Source organism: Mobula birostris, chromosome 7, assembly GCF_030028105.1.
Source record: "Mobula birostris isolate sMobBir1 chromosome 7, sMobBir1.hap1, whole genome shotgun sequence".
Taxonomy (NCBI): domain Eukaryota; kingdom Metazoa; phylum Chordata; class Chondrichthyes; order Myliobatiformes; family Myliobatidae; genus Mobula; species Mobula birostris.
Window position 1 is genome coordinate 54,449,776 of NC_092376.1, and position 20,814 is coordinate 54,470,589.

General features: G+C 40.6%; 1 protein-coding gene across 2 annotated transcripts in view; it reads right to left on the reverse strand.

Annotated features, from left to right (window-relative positions):
* LOC140200210 (LIM and senescent cell antigen-like-containing domain protein 1) overlaps positions 1-20,814 on the reverse strand; it is a 109,119-nt gene that overhangs the window by 54,085 nt on the left and 34,220 nt on the right. The window contains exon 1 of one of the 2 annotated variants that reach the window (XM_072263193.1): positions 16,017-16,104. The exons of the other annotated variant lie outside the window; for it this stretch is intronic. The gene's annotated coding sequence lies outside the window, so the exon portion shown is untranslated. Of the gene's footprint in view, positions 1-16,016; positions 16,105-20,814 lie in introns of those variants that run through there. 2 annotated transcript variants of the gene reach the window in all.

The following is a 20,814-nucleotide window of genomic DNA, read 5'->3' on the forward strand; positions in this document are numbered from 1 at the left end:
GCTCATCCAATACTCTGCTGGTCACTGACATTGAAGCTATGACGGCAACAGCAACTAACCATGAGATCTGGGTGTTTCCAGCATGAATATGGAAACTAAGATGTTTCAGCTTACATCAATGAAGGATAATGGAGAAAGATAAGCTATTTGAAGGGGATCAGGAAAAATGCCATGGAAGAAGCCACTGTAGTTGATGCTCTAGCTATGACTGAAGAGAGAAGAAAGGGACCAATGGGTCCCATTATAACCATAAGCTCAGTGTGGGAAGGAGTGGTCGATTATGTGAAAAGCTGTAGGAACATGGAAAAGGGGCAATTACTTTTGTTAAAACTATCAGCGGCTTTGACACTCGTAATTTTGTTAATGTGACAGGGCTCAAAATCTGATTGGAGAGACTCATCAAGTTCCTGGAAACTTGGATGCAAATTTGGGAGGCTGCAATACATCCTTTAAGGGGAAAAAGAGACTGGGAATGCAGAGATTTAGCAAGGACAGGAAGGACTCAATGGACAGTTTTGTTTTGAGGCTGGGTAGATGACAGCAGGTTTGAATGCTAGAGGCTCACTTCATGACAAGCTTTTCTGTAATATCACCTAACATAGGGACCAGAAAAGAAAGCTTGGTGATCAGGAATTGTGCCTCAGGCATTGAGTAGACAAGACAGCACATATGAAAGAAACTAGAGGAAGATCTAAATTTGTCAGATTGCTAAGTGTGGCTGAAAAAAAAAACCTAAAAGGGACTAAAAGACAGAAATACAGTACAAGAGAGGGCTATTAGGTGGTCTCAATATTGAAATGTAGGAGTTTCCATGAAGGTTGACAAGGGAGGGGAAAAGCAATTCTTTAGAAGAAAACAGCTAAAGTTGGCGGTTACCTTGTACTCCAGGATAATCCTGTTGCAATGAGCTGTCTTTGTAGACCAGAGCAGGGTCTGAGAGTGTTTTGTGGATCAAGGTAGTGAATGACTTAACCAGATGTTCAATACTTCCACTGGATTAAGGAAGCAGAGATGAAACTGCCTTGCAGGAGTGGCTTGCTTGAGTGAGCAGTTGTTTGAATAGAAGATTGGTCATGAAGGTGATGGCAGGAGAACTGATTGAGCAGACAGACAGCTGCAGAAAATGTTATGGTGAGGACTGAATCAAAGGACTGTTGCTAAGATTTTGAAAGTGGAATGTTTAGTGAATGGTCCAATCAGATGGTGGCTACAGTACTGTAAACTTGTGGTGCACAGCACATGGTCAGATTCAGGTTTCCACAAGATTAGAGGAGTAAGAGGAAGCCAAAAAGTGCTATAGGGAGTGGAGCAAAAGGAAAAAGATAAAAGTGGAATGGAGAGTGAAGCAGCTAGAATCACAAGAGTGATGATGAGGAGGCAGTAAACTCCCACAAAGAAATAATGTTATTTATTTCTTCAAGTTTAACTCATAAGAAGGTCATATTCCCTCCTGATGAGTAGCAATGAAGGTGAAAACCTTGAAGTTATACTTTATCTTCTAAGGACTTTAATTTTATTTTTATTGAATTAAGTCAATTATTTACTTGATTGAACTTTGTATTAACTTAAAAACCATCATTTTGTCATCAGTGATCAAATCCAATGGAATGTGTGCACCTCAAATTCAGTGTAACCATATTTCAAGCAGATTTCAATTGAACCTTCATTTAAAAAGGCAAGATTATGCAAATGCTGAAAGTATGTAGAGAAACTCGCAGTTGTCCAATAAATTCTTGCAAAGATAGATCTGCTGGTATATTAACAACTAGCATTACAAAAGTGGAAGGAGATGGCCAATTCCACCGATAACAATATAATATTTCTTTAGAAAGCTGACATCCTTTATAGAGCAATGGTTCCTGACAGCTGAAAATATTGTGATCAGCTTTGTAACTACTGACCAAAAAACTTAAATATTAAGACAGTGGATTTTGGTTAACTGGGCCACCAGTTAATTGGGGCTGCAGCTTATTTGGAACAATCCTTAAATAACAAAAACTAATCAAGAAAATAGCTGAGATTCTTAGATAATGTCACTTGTGTTCAAAAGGCAGTGATTTTTGACATAGATAGTTGGCAAGAAATAAGCAATAAGACAATTCAGAAGTTTTGCTCACTGTAGTTTCAAGCATTCAGCTTGGAGATACAAGAAATGGCTGGGAGTGAAAATGAAACAAGCTTACTAATTCAATAAGTTAGGACATATGAAGAATTTGAAACTATTGACAACCTTCTTGAATGTTACAATGTAAATGAAGATACGGAGGATGCAATCGTTGATAGCATGATATGAAGGCAGTCCATTATCTACACTAGGTGTCTGCGCTGATTTTATTCACTTACAGTCAATCCAAAGAATGTGGCAGAGTTCAGGTACATTGGACGAATTCTTCAGTCAATAACAATTAGACGTTAACACACAGTTTTATAGTATTGTATTGGCAGTGTTCCAAATTTTTTTCTCCATTTCATTTAAATACATTCTTCTTCCTACAGAAGAATTACTCAGTTAAAGGCGGTTTGTCTCTTTTATACTTTAACTAGTTGGGGTAGCCACATAATTGGGCCAAAATGTACTGGTCCCAATGTGTCTCAATTAACCAGTACCCACTGTATTAAAATAATAATTCTCCAAAGAGGCAAAACTGCATGTTATGTCAGATATTTAAATCCACTTATATTGAATGACTATCCAGTCTCTGTCCTCACTAGACTTGATTTAATGATTGACAGATATATAATCATTTTATAAGTACAGCATTTTTGAAGTTAATCATGGCGTAGTTAGCCAAATCAGAAGGTTCTCAGTTCAAGTCACTTTTGAAAAACTTAGAGATGAAAAATTTAAACTGCCACACTGGGCTGCATTCCTACATCAAAACAGTGACTACACTTCCCAGTATTTACAGTACAGTATTTGCTATAAAATACTTTGAAACGTCTTGAAGTACAAAATAACCTTTTAATAGGACAATTGTGTGCATAACTAAATTTTTGAACATACGTACTTGGCAAAGCAAATTACTTTGCTCTTGATAAGAGGAGGAATGCAGAGATATGCAAAGTACATACCATGATGTACTTCAATCTGTTAAAACTTGCCCAGCTCCACACAAGCTAATTAACCTTTACATCACACCCTTTCGCAGAAGGCAATGCTAAGTGCTCAGTAGCGGGAGAGTATATGTTTAAAAATATAGCTGTTACACTGAAACAATGTTGGACTTCTAAAAACAATACACCAATCTTTAATTTAATTGGAACATTTTACAGATAACCCTTATTCAATTTTATACATTTTGTCTTTCAAGAGACACAGAACAATGGGCTCCCAAAATGAAAATGGAACAAAAGGAAATTTGCTTTACCTTTCTATAATCAGCTGGTTCATGTTTATGCAGCATTTTTGTAAGACAGGTATGAAAGCTGCTCTGAAACAGCATAAAAACAATGTTCATGTTTGCCATCTCATCTGCTTTTAAGTTCTTCTCCTGTGAAATGCCACAGAATCGTATGTGGCATAGGATACCATTCTGGACAATAAATCCTTATTCCTCGTACCCCTGAACTTGTGACACAACTAGCCACTTATCAATGTTTGACTCCTATCTGTACTTCCAAATCAGAAGAATGCAAACCCCAAGCTAACTATTTTCCTGCATAGATAACTGGGATTCAAGCATATAAATTCCCACTGGGAGATGGAGGAGACTGCAGATGTTGAATCTGTATTGAGAAATACTGCTAGAAAAATTCAGCAATGGGTGAAAGAGGAATAGTTGTTATTTCAGGTTCTGACGCTGTTATCAGGATTAAGAGTGTAGAGGAAACACAGTCGGTATAAAGAAGCAAGCAAGAGGGGAAGACGGGGGCTGCCAGGTAGAACCAATTAAAGGAGGATGACAGGCAGATGGGGGAAAAGAGGACAGAAAGGGTTTGCAAAGGGAGAAGAAATTCCAGTAGATGGGTGCTATGGGCAGATGGAGCAGGATGGGTGAGAATGTGAACAAAGGGAGGGAGAGCCTAGGCAGAGTTGTAGAATGGAAAGAAACACAGAAGGGAGTGAGTTACCTATAATTCAATGTTCATGCCATTGAAATAAAGGCAACATAATGGTAGGAACATTTGGGAATACAAGGTGCGGTTCTGGTTTGCAATTGGCTTCACTGTAACAGAAGTGAAGACAGAAGAGAGTCAGGTCAGAATAGGAACAGGGAGGGGAGCTGCAGTGACATGCAAATGGAATTTCAAGATGACCGATGCACATATAGAGTACCAGAGCTCTGCAAAACAGCCATATGGTCCATGTTTGCATCTCGCCGGGGAAAAAACGGGAGACAGCTCCTTCTCCCTTATTAGGGAGAGAGAGAACCTGTGGTATGTTGAATGCCGGGTGAAACGCCAAGTCCTTGGGGTAACTGCAAGTCTGTGTCTTTGCTATTGTTTTGCTCATGCTTGAGTGCTTAGTGGTGGGTGCTGATGCTTTTTTTTTTGCTAGTGGGGGGGGGGAGATCGTTGCTTACTGCCGCTTACGTGTGAGAGGGAGGGGAGCTGGGGGGAGATTTTGGGGTTCTTACGTTTAACTGTCGTTCATTCTTTGGGGCACTTCTCTGTTTTCGTGGACGTTTGTGAAGAAAAAGCATTTCAGGATGTATACTGTATACATTTCTCTGACATTAGATTGGACCTTTGAACCTTTGAACATCAAATGCAGTAGATAGAGGTGGGAAAAGACAAACAAGAAACTGGAAAGGTTGTTTCCTGCCTTGGATGTAGTAAGGGAGGTTTAGGGGCAAGTGTTGCACCTTTTATGGTCACAGGGAAAAGTGCCAAAGGAAGGGATGAGTGGCCCAGGGAGTCTCGCAGAAAGAAAGAGTGATCTCAAAAGAAAGCGTAAAGGGAACTGGGGAGGGGGGGTCTTGGGTGAGTGAGGATTGGGGAGAAAAAATGACGTGAATCACCAGACTCACTTGGCTGTATCAGCACCACCTCACTTACTTCCGCCTATCACACATCAACTCCCGTTTCATCCTGTTTTATACTGGTCATCATTCCTCTAAACTCTCAGTTCTAGTACTGAGTCACTACCTGAAACACACACAAAATGCTGGAGGAACCTAACAGGCCAGGCAGCATCTATGGAAAAGAGTATAGATGATGTTTCAGGCCGAAACCCTTCTATCCTTTTGTCTGCACAGACACTCCTTCAACCTATGAGCTCCGCCAGCAGTTTGATTTTAAATTTCAAATTAATTGGATTCACTAAGTTCTAATAGGACCTTGTACAACCTCAGGAATTTAATTCTTATGACACACATAATGCTAAATGGGACACACACATATATTCAAATTAATCATTTGAGTTCAACCTGACGAACACCGCTATAGAACAAAGCAACTAACAATCTGCCGGAGGAACTCAGCTAGTCAAGCAGCATCCATGGGGAGAAAAGAAATGTCATCTTTTATAACTCCAGAAACTAATTGAAAGAAAAACATGGCAGCCCAGGAGAACATGAATGTTTTGTTTTTACTTCAGTGAGGTGCACAAATGTGATGTGGTGGTGAGATGACATATGCTGTTCACGTGTTCACACACACATATATTTATATATACATATATATACACACACACATATACATACATACACACACACACACACACAGATAGATAGATAGTGTGGGCACGTGGCCAAGTGGTTAAGGCATTGGACTAGCGACCTGAAGGTCGTAAGTTCGAGCCCCAGCCGAGGCAATGTGTTGTGTCCTTGAACATGGCACTTAATCACAGGTTGCTCTGTGATGACACTGGTGTCAAGCTGTATGGGTTCTATTGCCCTTGGACAACATTGGTGGCGTGGAGAGGGGAGACTTGCAACATGGGCAACTGCTGGTCTTCCATACAACCTTGCCCAGGCCTGCGCCCTGGAGAGTGAAGACTTTCCAGGTGCAGATCCATGGTCTTGCAAGACTAATGGATGCCTTACTATATGACTCTGAGATTCCAAAACACAAATTGCCATCTTTTTAAACCATTCTGTTATTGACTTACTCATGTGTTTCGGATCATTCCCTTGTTGCATTATCCAACTTCTATTAAGCTTCAGGTGACAGACCGTTACCCTGACATTCTCCTGTAAAAGCTCTGACGTAATTTTGAATTCATTTTTCCCTCAATGATTGCAAGGTGTCCAAGCCCTGAAGCAGCAAAGCAGCCCCAAACCATAATGCTCCTTCCACCATGCTTCAGAGTTGAGATGAAGTTTTGGTGTTGGTGTGCACTGCCCTTTTTCCTTTAAACATAGCAATGCAAATTTCGGTCAAAAAGTTCAACTTTTGTCTCATCTGTCCACAGAAAGTTGTGCCAGAATCATTGTGGAACATCCGGGTGGTCTTTTGCAAACTTAGGACATGCAGCAGTGCTTTTTGGAGAGCAGTGGTTTCCTTTGTGGTGTCCTTCAATAAACACCATTCTTGTGCAGTGGTTTTCTTTTAGTGGGCACATAAACAGAGACTTTAGCAAGTTCTCAAAATTTCTGTAGATCTTTTGCTGTTACTCTTGGGTTCTTTTTCACCTCCTTCAGTACTCATTGATTGGAACACCAGACTCCAAATAGATTTTGTAGAAGGAATTACCCCAGAGGCTCACATACTTCTTTGAACCTAGACTGTGATTGTTTAAATGATATACTCAGTTTTGACAAGAAGTACAATTGTTTCTGTTATTAGTTTAGGCAGATTATTGTGACTTAGATGAAGATCAGGCCACATTTTATGAGTAATTAATGCAGACAACCAAGTAATTGCAGAGGGTTCACAAACTTTTTCATTTAACTGTGCATAATACTATAATATGCATAATTATATAATTATGTGCATAATTCCAACTACTATCCACAGCATCATAAATTTTAAAATTCTCCTATTCAAGACTAAAGACATAACTGCTATGTGGTGGGATAACATCTTTCCTGATAAGGGAGGGGGGTCACTCTGCTTGGCAGGTGAGACTTGCGGCTGTGAAACCATCCTGGGTTCTGGGGCCTCCTCTGTGCTGGTTGTAGGAGTTGATTCAGGGACTGCAGGAAGTGGTTCTGACAACTCTGGGGTGCCTTTCTTCCATTGGCATCTTGAACAGTGAATAGCAAGCTGCTCGATCTGCTAATCTATCCCAGGCCACCAGATAATGCTTTCATTTTTTAACCAGGCTTAGAGGACCAGCATGTAGCTCCTCCAATACCTTAGATCTCTGCTTGGATGGTACAACAACTCTCAAACCCCATATAAGGCAACCCTCATCAAGGGCAAGTTCATCCCAGACCTGGTCTAACAAAATGGGTGAACTGGAATTTCTGCTGCATATTTCAGCCATTTTGGTTGCCATGTAAACCTGAGACAATGTGTCATCTTTTCCAGTTTCTCTCTGTGTCATCTCTGCCAAAGTAGGGAAACTTTTGATTTGCATTAGGGAGAATACATCAAGAGGAGTGTCCTCTTTTGTAAATTTTTCAGGCATTTATTTTTACAAGAGGAAACAGAACAATCTACCAACATTTCCATGATCAGTTGTCCTCTTGAATTCAATCTTGTAATTGTGTCCTGCAAGAAACAGAGCCCATCTCTGCATTTGAGCTGCTGCTGGCAGTTGGACATGCTTCTATGTATTGAAAATGGATGCTATTGGTTGATGATCAGTAATGAGGGTAAACTCTCTCCCATACAAGTACTGGTTGAAACATTTCACATCCCAAACCAGACTCAAGGCTTCTCTGTCAATCTGTGCATAACTTCTCTTTGCAGCGCTAAAATAACATGATGTAAACACTTTGGGGCTTTCACTTCCATCACTCATAACATATGACATGACTGCACCTACACCATAAGGTGAGGATCATAGGCACGCTTCACTGGATGATGTTATCGTGGATCATGACCTGTGAGTACAGTATCTGTCGTCACCATCTCCTTTACCTTTTGGAAAGCCACCTCATACTGCTTTGTCCATTTCAGTTTCTTCTCAATCTGTAGTAATGAGTTCAGGCGGTGGAGCACAGCAGCCAGTTTTGGCAGAATCCTGTTATACTAACTGACAAATCCTAAAAAAGACCACAACCGTGACACGTCCTTTGGCATCCATCACTACTCATATTTTCTCAGCACACTTGTGTAATCCTTGTGCATTGATTGCGTGAACGCAGTAAGTGATGCTTAGTTTAAGGAATTCATACTTGTTGGGTTGTGCTCCGAGTCCATAATTTTCTAATCTTTTTTTTAAGCAGTGCCTTACGATTTTGGAGATATTTCTTGTCATCCCTACCAGTAACAATGATGTCATCCAGGTGACACTGAGTGCCTGGGCAGCCTTACAGCACGTGGTCTACAGTTTTCTGCCAGCGTGCAGGTGCAGATGCTGCCCCAGAAATAAGTCTATAATAGTGATAAAGCCAGTTGTGAGTGCTTATGGTGAGAAACATTTTGGACTCTTGTTGCATCTTCAGGTAAGCCTCAGCTAAGTCCTCTTTGTTGAAGTGTTGCCCTCCAGAAGGGTTTACTAAGATACCCTCTATCCAAGGCAGTAGGTATTGATCTACTTTCAGGACTGGGTTAAAATCACCACAGATCCTGACACGCACATTCTTCTTGGCTACTGGGACCACTGGCATTGCCTATGGACTCCACAACCTTGGAAAGAATTCCTTCAGCCTCCATGAGATCTAGCTCACTGGCTACTTTATCACAGATGGTATAAAGAACCAGAGGGACTTTGTAAAATTTGGGTGTGGCCTTCTCATTTAACACCATTTTACCCTTGATATGTTTCGAGCTTTCCAATACCATCCTTGAACATCATTCAGTACCTTTCTTAATTTGCTTTCAGTTGACTCTACTGCAGGAGACGTGGCAAGCAAATGGTGATGGTTCTCCAATCCAGTTGTAGTTTTCTCCACCAATCACAGCCTTACAATACTGCCCCTCTGTTTTTAGTACATGCAAGCTCAATGTAACGAATGTCAATCTCAAAGGAGTTACCTTTTCTCCAGTATAAATTCTTAATTGGAGATCTGCAGGCTTCATTTTAGTATCTTTGAAATGTCACTCAAACTCACTTTAATTTAATTTTAATTAATTTGCCATTTACTTCTAGAGTAAGCCATACTGCATGTCTATTGTTGGTTTTCACACTGTAAATCTCAAAGCTACTCAGTCCTGTTTCACTTTAATCGTTATCAGATTTTTCAATCAACAGCGTGCACATTAGTGCTGTTTTTGAAACTGCAACTTGACTATCTTTTTCTCTACCCTGTTCAATCCATTTATTTTTGTCTGCCAGACATGCTCTTTGTATGTGTCCTATTTTCTTGTATCTTCTGCAGGTTTCACTACTTTTAAACTTGCATTGATCTGGTGCATGTGAGACCCTGCCACATGGTACTTGGCCAGGAAAGTTTCTGTTTAGACTTTGCAATTTTGGTAATCTCCAATTCAAAATCATCAACATAGATTTCTCTAATTTCTTGCAACCACTCCCATCTGGTCATCCCCCTTTTTGTTTTCCCTTATTTCCCTGGCCCCCTTACCCTTTTTCTTTCCTTCCCTCACCCTCATGACTTGCCCATTACTCACACCATCCTCCCTCTTTCCCTTTATTCTCTACTATTAGACTTCATCTTCTTCAGCCTTTGCGCCTTCTAGCTATCAACTCCCAGCTTCTCACATCATTCACACTTTCAGCTCCCTCACCTGGATTCACCTATCATTTGCCAGCTCTTACCTCCCCCTACCCCCAACCTTTTCATTCTGGCTTCTGCCCTCTTTCTTTCCGGCGTTGAAGGGTCTTGGCCTGAAATGTCGACTGTTTACTTCCCTCCAAAGATGCTGCCTGGCCTGCTGAGTCCCTCAGCAGATCATGTGATACTCCAGATTCCAGCACATGCAGTCTGTCATGTCTCCTCATCCTCTACATGTCAGACTGCAACACAGCGCCCTCTGCTGAAACATTCCCAATACTTCTATAATCAAATATTAGTCTTCTGCATTTAACTCGAAGTTCAAAAGTTCAAAGTAAATTTATTATCAAAGAACATCTACATCACCATATACAACCCTGAGATTCACTTCCTTGCAGGCATACTCAATAAATCCATAATTGAATAATAACCACAATAGCATCAATGAAAGACTGCACCGAGTGGGCATTCAACCAGCATGCACAAGGCAACAAACTGTGCAAATATAAAAATAAACAAACAAATAGTGGATCTTCAACCAAAGGAAATAACCTCACTTGCCCCCATCACTGAAATGTTCCCACAACTTACGGACTCACTTTCAAGGACTCTTCATCTCATGTCGTCCATATTTATTTTAAAGAGCCTGATGGCTGAAGGATAATACTGTAACTGTTCCTGAATTGGTAGTCTGAGTCCTGAGACTCCTGTACCTCCTTCCTGATGGCAGCAGCGTGAAGAGAGCATGACCTGGGTGGTGGGGGTCCCCGATGATAAATGCTGCTTTCCTGCGACAACACTCCATGTCCATGTGCTCAATGGTGGGGAGGGCTTTACTCATGATGGACTAAGTCCACATTGACCAATTTATTTGAAACTAAAACCCAGTAATATAAACAACTGAAAATTTGTACTTATTCTGCACCATGTCTTTAGCACATGCAAATTAAAGCAAATGTTCTCTAATCCTTAAAATGATTAACAAAAAAAACATACATATTATCAGCCTATGTCACTTGCAGTATATTTGTAATATCGGTAACAAGACAGTGAATTTGCACTGAGCAAGTTCTAACAAATAGCGTTGATAAATGTTGTCACCAATTGGGGGGAATTAACTTTCCCCACATTCCCTCAAAGAACAGGGATCTTTTCAGTCTACCCGAGATATGTCAGAGTCTCAGTTTAATATTTCACCTGCAAGACAGAATCTCCAATAATACCATACTCCCTCTGTACAAACATTTCGAGCTCAATTTTTTTGGGACAAGATTTCCTGACAAAGAAGCTGGAGTGCCTCAGCTAGCGAAATGCACCATAACTTTCTGAGAAAGAAGAGCATGTTGACGGTATGAATTCCATCAGTAAGTCAGGGGACTGCAGACCTTCAGAAATTGTTACCTAAAAAACCCCTATGATTTTCTTTGCACACAATGAAACCCCAAGAATGAGAATCATTAATACACATTCTATGATTTAATCTCCTCCAATCCCACCTGTCCTGCTTGGGGCCCCAACATTAACACCATTAAGAGCTTGCAATCCCAGCAGCTCTATGTGCAAAACTACAATCCAACTACAGCATGTCTTTGAAATTGCCCAACGCAACTTCATTTTGCTTGCTCTTATTACGAGTCCTCCATTTCATATCTCATAGCTAGTTAAAAATAACAGTAAATATTTTTCTCTTCCATGTCTGAAATTAGGCAATATACACCATTTCTGATATCTCTGAACACAGGTTGGAATTATATTTTTTAGTTTCATGTACTACATTTTTCTTTTTTGTGTGTAATTATTCACTTGCTCCATCATTAAAATGTTCCCACAACCAATGGATTCACTTTCAAGGACTCTTCAGCTCATCTTCTTGACATTTATTGCTTATTTTAAAATATATAATTTTTTTTTTTGCATTTGCAGTTTGTTAACTTCTGCAATCTGGTTGAATGCCTAAATTGGGTGGTCTTTTGTTGATTCTGTTATAGTTATTATTCTACAAATGTATGCCCACAAGAAAATGAATCTCAGGGCTGTATTTGGTGATATATTTGTACTTTGAAGACAGCGCTGGTGAACAACACCTCCACGGGCAACATTCTCCAGATGGACCACAAAACTGTTTCTTTCACTGCTTTTACTTTCAATGTGGTTCTGGTACTGTTGGAGCCTGTGATTTACAGTCTGATGGCATGTTTTCAGGCACACCATCAATTCAGCGACCTGGCACTTCGCTGTCTTTGAGAAGATTCGGGGAGGCGAGTGGCCTTGAGGCCAAGAAGCTCAGGGACCATGACTGACTCCATTTCTCGCCGATTAAAGCACCGAGGAAGATTGAAAACATCGAGGCGAGTGTGGAAGGAGAGCAAGTGTTCAGCGCTATCTGCCAGCCTCTCACTCAGTGCTTCCGGAGGAAGACATCTGCATGTGACTGTCTCCCTCTCCCTCGATGCTGTTGGAGGGTGTTACCCAAGTTCTGAGTCTACGGTTTGAGGATTGGACAGTAGTTCCTGGTTGCTCCTTTCTCTGTTGCTATTCTGGGCGACTTTGAATCAGGGCATCCTGCAGATAATGAACACTGAGTTGAACAGAATATGTACTGTTCGATTTTGTGTTTTATATATTATGTGTTTTTGCTTGTTCTTTCTTGTTGCCATTTTCGCAATTTGTTTTTTGTGTTGGGGGGAGTTTGTTGTTTTTTTTCTTTGAACGGGTTCCATGGTTTTCTTTGTTTCGTAGCTGTCTGTGGAGAAGATGAATCTCAGGGCTGTATACTTCGAGTTCTTTAAATTTCCTTCTAGTCAGGCTTGTCAAGAGATGACATGCACTCTAGTCTATTAACAATCATTTGATTATCATTCCAAAAATTTGCACTGGATCTGAATTTCCTTTGCTGTGATGGGACTACATTAAAATAACCTGTCAGGCTATGGTATGTAATTGCTGCTGTTCTGTTTTCTTTATGTTGACAGTTAACTTGAAGCTGTTTGACAGTAAATAGAGATGAAATCTCTGTGGCTTGATCCAAAATGGTCTGAATCATCCGGTGATGGAGTGATATGCAGAACTAATAAAAGACAAGTGTTACTTACAAAACACAGCTGAGAAATGCGCACTTGTATGTGGAAGGATTTTAAGAAATTAGTGTTGATTTGGAATGCTGGGGAGTATAGGGTGCTGTATTTTATTGCTGTGAAAATTCTTCGCTCCATTTAAGCAAATTTACTGAAATATACAGCATCAATATAATAATTTCTAAATTGCATTAAGTATTGGCATCACACAGCAAATTAGATCAAATCTCATCTGGGAAAAATAATCTATGGATAAAATCTTCATTTCCAGGTGGTATACACTTATCCCATTTTATACATCAGTAGTATTTAATGAAGCACTACAATCCACCAAAAATATATTTTGATGTTATAATAATTAAAAAAATACAGCAACAAAATTAAAAACCGCCCAAAGCATTATCTATACATTAAAACTCTCATGCCTTGTCTGTCTGTCTGTTTGTGACCAATTAGAGCAAACGATGCATTACAGCGGCACTATTTTTGGCTAAATCTAATTAAAATGCGCTAACTTACAGAATGCAGGCAAAGTTCAGGGTTATATATTCGTATAAAATTGCTCATTCGCAAAAATCAACAGGTTTGCCTTCACCTGAGAGCCGATCCGCCATCATAGAAATCGGGACGCGACAGCCCGACACATGCACACGGCCAGCCTCAGCAGTGACACCTACCAGAGCAAAAGGGCAGGGAAGCTCTATTTTAAGGGGTCACATTCTGCTAATCACCATCAGCGTGTGCAGGATTGGGACAGATCGAACTGCCACCCATAAATAAGAGATAATTAAATCTTATTGCAATGACGTACTTCGAGACACCCATAAAACCCTTTGCTGCAAAGGACAGCGGTGACTATATCACATCCATTTAGGAGAGCGCCAAACACATCATCAAGAATAATCAGCATCCTTTGGTGTTACTGCTTCGTATCTTCTATCCAGCATTAGGGTAAAAAAAAAATGGTCAGCCTAATTATGCCGCGTGGAAAGGGAAGGGGGACATTACAGTCAAGAGATGACAGATTGGAGGACGTGTGTAGCGAGCGGTGTGCCTCAGGGATCTATACTGGGTCCAATGTTGTTTGTCATATATATTAATGATCTGAATGATGGGGTGGTAAACTGGATTAGTAAGTATGCAGATGATACTAAGACAGGTGGAGCTGTGGATAATGAAGTAGGTTTTCAAAGCTTGCAGAGAGATTTAGGCCAGTTAGAAGAGTGGACTGAAAGATGGCAGATGGAGTTTAATGCTGATAAGTGTGAGGTGCTACATTTTAGGACATACATGGTAAATGGTAGGGCATTGAAGAATGCAGTAGAACAGAGGGATCTAGGAATAATGATGCATAGTTTCCTGAAGGTGGAACCGCATGTGGATAGGGTGGTGAAAAAACCTTTTGGTATGCTGGCCTTTATTAATCAGAGCATTGAGTACAGGAGTTGGGATGTAATGTTGAAATTGTATAAGGCATTGGTAAGGCAAAATTTGGAGTAATGTGTACAGTTCTGGTCACCAAATTATAGGAAAGATGTCAATAAAATTGAGACACTACAGAGGAGGTTTACTAAAATGTTGCTTGGGTTTCATCTCCTAAGTTACAGAGAAAGGTTGAACAAGTTAGGTCTTTATTCTTTGGAGCGTAGAAGGTTGAGGGGGGACTTGATAGAGTTGTTTAAAATTATGAGGAGGATTGATAGAGTTGACATGGATAGGCTTTTTCCATTGAGAGTGGGGAAGATTCAAACAAGAGGACATGAGTTGAGAGTTAAAGGACAAAAGTTTAGAGGTAACATGAGGGGGAACTTCTTTACTCGAAGAGTGGTAGCTGTGTGGAACGAGCTTCCAGCAGAAGTGGTTGAGGCAGGTTCGATGTTGTCGTTTAAAGTTAAATTGGATAGATATATGGACAGGAAAGGAATGGAGGGTTATGGGCTGAGTGCAGGTCGGTGGGACTAGGTGAGAGTAAGAGTTTGGCATGGACCAGAAGGGCCAAGATGGCCTGTTTCCGTGCTGTAATTGTTATATGGTTATATATGACGCCAAATGTCATCAGGAAGCGGCAAGGAGAGGGAGAGAACAGGAATCGGATGAGGCCAGGGCTGCATGACTACAAGATCAAAGAGTCAGGCCAAAAAAAAGATGAGAGAAGAAGAGACAGAAGAGAAGAGGCATGCGCGTCTCCAGAATCAGAGACAAACAACAAACAGCAGAAGAAATGAAGAGACGGGGGATGAAAGGGCTGCACGTCTCCAGAATGACAAAAAGAGGCACAGGAGGAGGAGAGAGGAAGAGACAAACGAGCTGAGAAATGCACATCTCCAGCATCAGAGACGAAGAACAAACAGAAGAGATGAAGAGACGGGGGTTGAAAGGACTGCACATCTCCAGAATGACAATGAGAGGCACAAGGGCGGCAGATAAACCGGAAATGATGCCATCAAAAGTGTCCTTCGTTAAATGAGAAGGAGCTATATTTGCTTTGCTACGCGTCATTCTTCTTTAATAAACTGAGGTTTTCTACTTCAGTTTCCAAAGCAAAGCAATACCAATAGCATTCAGGAAAATTTAATGCACATTCTGGTCACATCAGACTGCACTACCCTTCTCTCAAAGGGTGCCCCAACGGGTCACCTTGTTGTCTAGTTGTCAAATAAAATCATTTCTCCTTAAGGCATCATGCTTCACAAATAAGTAAAATTTAAGCTTCCTGTTTTAAGAAACGAGAAGCTGAAATGAAAACAGCTTAATGCAATAACTGAGAAAGATATTTTGGATGTTCAAATGCTACACACATCACTTCTTGGAGTATTATCCTAGCACCAGTTCTGTCTCACTCACAGAAGGATCACTTTTAAAGAAAAAGCCACTGGCTCCTAGACTACTAGCTTTCCACGAACAAAAGTTGAAAGAAAACGGGTGGGCCCACGATAACTCCCTCTTGACTGTTTCATCCACCCTGCAGGATAGGACCTTAACACTGGTTCCTTTTGCTAATTTAAACAGGAATTACTGCAAGACAGGAATTTCCAACTCAGTGGAATATCATCTTAAAAATCCTAAATTGTTCTATGTTGATCATGGTTTGGGAAGGTCAGAGAAGTTGACTAACTGGCACTTCCTAAATGCATTAATATTAGAAATATGCAAAATTTAAAACAATTTATGTACAACTGGAAAAAGGAGTGAAGTAATATTTAATAACACTTACTGTCTCTACTGATCAGTTCAAAGTTTCACGAGAGTTCTTCACAAGATGACCACTTACAAAGAAACTTAAAATACAACATACCACTAATCTGCAAAAAGAATTACAAAAATTAGATACCAAACCACTTCCTACTTTACTGTGCATTGCATCCGGTGACACTGTACTGAATATGGGAAATGTCAGCTGTTATCTACTTCTGAAGACTGGACTGGGTGATGGGAGTACAGTAGGGAGGAACAAGTAACATAGCAGCTGCCAAAGAATATATCATAAAAATGACATTTTTTTACAAAAAATTTCCTGGCATGATTCATCTTGTAATTATAAATATACTTATCCACAGCAACATCTTTTTCCTGTTCAGCATTAGCCCAAATGGTGTATATTTGCAAGAATGATCACAAAGTATTTTAAGAGAATTATTAATGTACCAAAGGCTTTCATTTGATATTATAGATTTACCAAATTCTGTAAAATTATACCTTAGTTCACAATCCTAAACTGAAACATAAAGGCAATAAACCTAATGGGGAAATGCACTAATCTCAACTTCACAACAGCTGGTTTCGTAGCAGCCACCTGTGTAAGTTAAATATCCACAAATACATTAAAGCAGGCTGACATTTACTGAAAGGCTAGCAAGAATCACTTAACTTTCGGACCAGCAGCATTCAAGCACCTTAATCATTCAAATGAAATTGTTTCAAGTTACAAGAGATCAGCAAAATAATAAACAAGATCTTGTTTGGTTCAATTCCTTTGAAATCAGTTTTCTAGATAATATCCAAAACAGTTTGCAAATGGAAGAATGGTAATTTGTCTGGCTTATGTATTAAACCTGCCCTTATTAGCACTAACCATATAAAGGATTAACATTCAGACCATGCCATCTACAGATGTGGTTGTACACCATCTCTGGTCATATAATAGTGACCGAGACATCAAAGCTCACCTTGATGCAACTCCATGCATCTGACACACAGTACAACCAACACCTTATGCCTGTGTGGAAGCTTTACAATAATAAAACTTACCTGAGTTTTACAAGAGCTCAGAGCAAAAGCTGCCCCAATATGACCAAGTCTAGACCGTGTACAACTCCACATTTCCTTAATGGTAGCAGTCATAAGGGAGAAGGGGCAAAAAACATAGAACATAGAACAGTACAGCACAGTACAGGCCCTTCGGCCCACAATATTGTGCCGACCCTCAAACCCTGCCTCCCATATAAGCCTCCACCTTAAATTCCTCCATATATCTGTCTAGTAGTCTCTTAAACTTCACTAGTGTTTCTGCCTCCACCACTGACGCAGGCAGTGCATTCCAAGCACCAACCACTCTCCGAGTAAAAAACCTTCCTCTAATATCCCCCTTGAACTTCCCACCCCTTACCTTAAAGCCACGTCCTCTTGTATTGAGCAGTGGTGCCCTGGGGAAGAGGCACTGGCTATCCACTCTATCTATTCCTCTTATTACCTTGTACACCTCTATCATGTCTCCTCTCATCCTCCTTCTCTCCAAAGAGTAAAGCTCTAGCTCCCTTAATCTCTGATCATAATGCATACTTTCTAAACTAGGCAGCATCCTCAATCTCCTCTGTACCCTTTCCAATGCTTCCACATCCTTCCTATAGTGAGGTGACTAGACCTGGACACAGTACTCCAAGTGTGGCCTAACCAGAGTTTTATAGAGCTGCATCATTACATTGCGACTTTTAAACTCTATCCCTCGACTTATGAAAGCTAACACCCCATGAGCTTTCTTAACTGCCCTATCCACCTGTGAGGCAACTTTCAGGGATCTGTGGACATGTACCCCGAGATCCCTCTGCTCCTCCACACTACCAAGTATCCTGCCATTTACTTTGTACTCTGCCTTGGAGTTTGTCCTTCCAAAGTGTACCACCTCACACTTTTCCCGGTTGAACTCCATCTGCCACTTCTCAGCCCACTCCTGCATCCTATCAATGTCTCTCTGCAATCCTTGACAATCCTCTACACTATCTACAACACCACCAACCTTTGTGTCATCTGCAAACTTGCCAACCCACCCTTCTACCCCCACATCCAGGTTGTTAATAAAAATCACGAAAAGTAGAGGTCCCAGAACAGATCCTTGTGGGACACCAAAACAAACAAACTGCTGGAGGAACTCAGCAGGTCCAGCAATAGTTGACCCACTAGAGCAGGGTTTTTTTAATGCCATGAACCAATACCATTAAGCAAGTGTCCATGAACCTCAGGACTAAGGGCTGATGACTTCCCCTTGCCTTCAATAGATGTTGATTGTCCCTCTAGCCGCTTGCTTCTTTTCTCCAGATTTCAACATCTGCAATATTTTCTGTCTCCTTACAGTGGTGGGGTATGTTGAAATAATCTTAATGAATATATTTCATTGACATAACAGGTAGCCATCCATCTCACTGAGTCTAAGGCTGCTCTCAGAAAACTTCACAAACAGGAGAAACACCAGTCCTGACTAAGGTTCTCAGCCCGAAATGCTGGCTGTTCACTCTTTTCCATAGATGCTGCCTCATCTGCTGAGTTCCTCCAGCATGTTGTGTGTGTTGCTCAGAAAACTTCCATCAGTTTCATTCCCCTAATTATATCCCTGTAAACCATTTAACCTTGCATACCCATTCATTCTCTCCAATTTTCCAACCATCCTCCTACATCAGGGTAACATATAGGCAGCCAATTAATATAACATTTTTTTAGGCTATCGGAAGAAACCTGAACACCCAGACAAATCTACGTAACAACAGAATTAACGTGCAACTACCATACAAATAGTACTGGAGCCAGGATCAAAACTGATGAACCAAATCTGTGCAGCATTAACTGTGTGGTAAATCCTGTAGTTGTGCACATTTAAGTCATTGGGGGGGGGGGGGGAGGGGGGTGAAGAGAAATGCCCTATACCCTGACTTCGATGTTAATGTGGCTGGACCGCAAGCCACAAAATCCCCAAAATACTAAGGGCAAGAAATTTAATACGAGGGGTGATTGATAAGTTCATGGATAAGTTACCCTGATGTAAGAGGAGTCAATTTTAGAAAACCTAGCACATTTATTTTCAACATAGTCCCCTCCTACATGTACACACTTAGTCCAGAGGTCGTGGAGCATACAGATCCCTTCTTTGTAGAAATGGTCCACAGCAAGGGTGATTGATGAGTCCGTGGCCATACGTAGAAGGAGATGAGTTATTAACTTCAAACTTTCTGCATTATCACTCAAGGAGATGAGTTATACAGCTCTTGTTACATGCACGTGCAGTTCAACTCTGAGTGATTATGCAGAAAGTTTGAAGTTAATAACGTCTCTTTCTACCTTAGGCCACGAACTTATCATTCACCCCTGCTGTGGACCACTTCTGGAGGTCCAAGACACCGACTTCTACAAAGAAGGGATCCATATGCTCCATGACCGCTGGACTAAGTGTGTACATGTAGGAAAAATAAATGTGCTAGGTTTTCTAAAATTGACTCCTTCTACCTTAGGCCACAAACTTATCAATCACCCCTTGTAATAATCATAGAGGTGTAGGGACTTTACCCATTAGAAACATAAACGTCCTGGTAAGTGATACACATATTACTTACTACTTTTCATCTAAGACTCACATGTTGCTGGAATAAGCCAGTTGATCCACAAAATCATGACTGCTAGCCAACTTTGTGGAACTGTAAGATACTCTTGGTTATAAAACAGAGGGAAGATTACTAATGAAGGTGGTGATAGCTGCCCTGAAGACACAATAGCTTTAAGCTCCAATAACTATTCTCCTACACCCGTAGTCACCTTCTTGTAACAAGTTGTGTTTTCAGTCATTTTCTAATAAAGGTCTACTAAGCTTAGCAGCAACAGGAATGTTTATTTGTTATTGAACAACAACCCCCACCTTTCCTTCAGCATTTACGTCAAGAGTCTGATGAAATCCAGTGTCAGGTGAATTTCGGTGGAACTCTACACTGAGGAATGGTAATACTATAGCAAATAGATAGCTCCACTATGAATTCATACGTCCCCTTTGTGATACCTAAAATGCTTTCCATATCAAAACATGTCAAAGTTTATAAAACTGATAACTAAATAATTTTGCTTCCTCCCCTATATAGATGTTAACAGGGAATTTAGTTACATTTGTTCTAAATTGACTTTTCACAAGTCTGAATCCTTTATTTCACTGTCCCATTCTATACATAATTTCATAGAGTAACAGCAGGGAACTGGGCCCCTTACATACTCCCATTTACCCACGTTAGATCCGCATACTTCTATGAATGGCCTTTTCAACTGCCTATCTAAATGCCTCTTAAATGTAGTGATTGCTTCCAGTTCCACTACCTGCTCCAGAAGCATGCTCCAGGCATCGACCACCTGTTTTAGTCCCCCCCCATATCTCCTTTAAAACCCCTTCTGCTCACCATAAGCCTACAGCCAGTTGATTTTGATCTTCATCACGTTAGTCCTCAGCCTCTTTTACCCAAGAGAAAACATGCCCATCCAGTCCAATCTTTTGCAGTAATTAAAATCTTCTAATACACTGCAACCATATCCTTCTGAAAGTATGGTGAAACAATACTCCAGGTGCTGCCTAACCAACGTTTTGTAAAGTTACAAAATAACTTCCCAGCTTTAGTATTCAATGCCCCCAACACATACTACACAGTCAAGAAAACTCAACAACGCCTCTACTTTCTGAGGAGGCTAAAGAGAGCTGGACTTTGCACATCCATACTCACATCATTCTATAGATGCACAGTAGAGAGCTACCTAAAGAGCTGTATCACTGC